This window comes from Seriola lalandi, unplaced genomic scaffold, assembly GCF_002814215.2.
Source record: "Seriola lalandi dorsalis isolate HSWRI2012SDOR001 ecotype SW California unplaced genomic scaffold, Sedor1 jcf7180002039669, whole genome shotgun sequence".
NCBI lineage: Eukaryota > Metazoa > Chordata > Actinopteri > Carangiformes > Carangidae > Seriola > Seriola lalandi.
Window position 1 is genome coordinate 1 of NW_019510243.1, and position 1307 is coordinate 1307.

At 42.0% G+C, this 1307-nt stretch overlaps 2 non-coding genes across 2 annotated transcripts; both read right to left on the bottom strand.

The window, feature by feature from the left end:
- Positions 1 to 439: 439 nt before the first annotated feature.
- On the bottom strand, positions 440 to 512 carry trnak-cuu (transfer RNA lysine (anticodon CUU)). The gene has a single exon. It is a non-coding gene; the product is annotated as a tRNA-Lys (tRNA).
- Positions 513 to 1162: 650 nt separating this feature from the next.
- Positions 1163 to 1235, bottom strand: trnak-cuu (transfer RNA lysine (anticodon CUU)). The gene has a single exon. It is a non-coding gene; the product is annotated as a tRNA-Lys (tRNA).
- Positions 1236 to 1307: the final 72 nt, after the last annotated feature.

Sequence of the window (1307 nt, forward strand, 5' to 3'; positions counted from 1 at the left end):
ACAAAATGTCACCTTTGTTAAGAAAATATCAACATTTCGTTACATTGCCTATGACCCGAACCAGTTCATCACCAAACATGGGACTCAAACCCATGACCCTTAGATTAAGAGCGTGTGATTTCTGTTATTGTGCGTCTCTTAAAACCACCAACTCCCACCAGGGTTCTTGAACCAACCACTCTCAGAAGAAGAGCCTTTGTCAATTTTCCGCAAGTGCTTACACCATGGATACGGAGACTAAATTGCACTGCTCTATTTATTACGCTAACATTTAACCAAGCACACAAGCTGGGATATGCAGCATAACACCTTGATCATGTGATGAAGCACATCCATGCCTAGAGGGCCTTGCGAGTTGTACTTACATGTACCCTCTCAGAAATGAAAATGCTTTGCAGCTTGTTTCCTATTCTTGTGCGGACCTTTCTAAAATCTTTATCGCCCAACGTGGGGCTCGAACCCACGACCCTGAGATTAAGAGTCTCATGCTCTACCGACTGAGCTAGCCGGGCCTGTGAGCAAAAAATATACATCATCTAGAAACAAAAAACATTGCTTATAAAACACATATTTCAGGACACAAAGGTATGCTTTAGTCAGGAAACTCTACAGAAGATTATCCCTAATTCTGAAGAGAAAAGAATGTCAGAGACTTCTTACTGATGGCTGGAGATTACTGGCAGATGAACAAACCATGATTTTCAAGCTGTTTTATAACGTATATTCCAAAATACAAAATGTCACCTTTGTTAAGAAAATATCAACAATTGGTTACATTGCCTATGACCCGAACCAGTTCATCACCCAACATGGGACTAAAACCCATGACCCTGAGATTAAGAGCGTGTGATTTCTGTTATTGTGCGTCTCTTAAAACCACCAAATCCCACCAGGGGTCTTGAAACAACAGCTCTCAGAAGAAGAGCCTTTGTCAATTTTCAGCAAGTGCCTGCACCATGGATACGGAGACTAAATTGCACTGCTCTATTTATTACGCTAACATTTAACCAAGCACACAAGCTGGGCTATGCAACATAACACCTGGATCATGTGATGAAGCACATCCATGCCTTGCGAGTTGTACTTACATGTACCCTCTCAGAAATGAAGATGCTTTGCAGCTTGTTTCCCATTCTTGTGCAGATCCTTCTAAAATCTACATCGCCCAACGTGGGGCTCGAACCCACGACCCTGAGATTAAGAGTCTCATGCTCTACCGACTGAGCTAGCCGGGCCTGTGAGCCAGAAAAATACATCATCTAAAAACGAAAAACATTGCTTATAAAACACATATTTCAGGACACAAA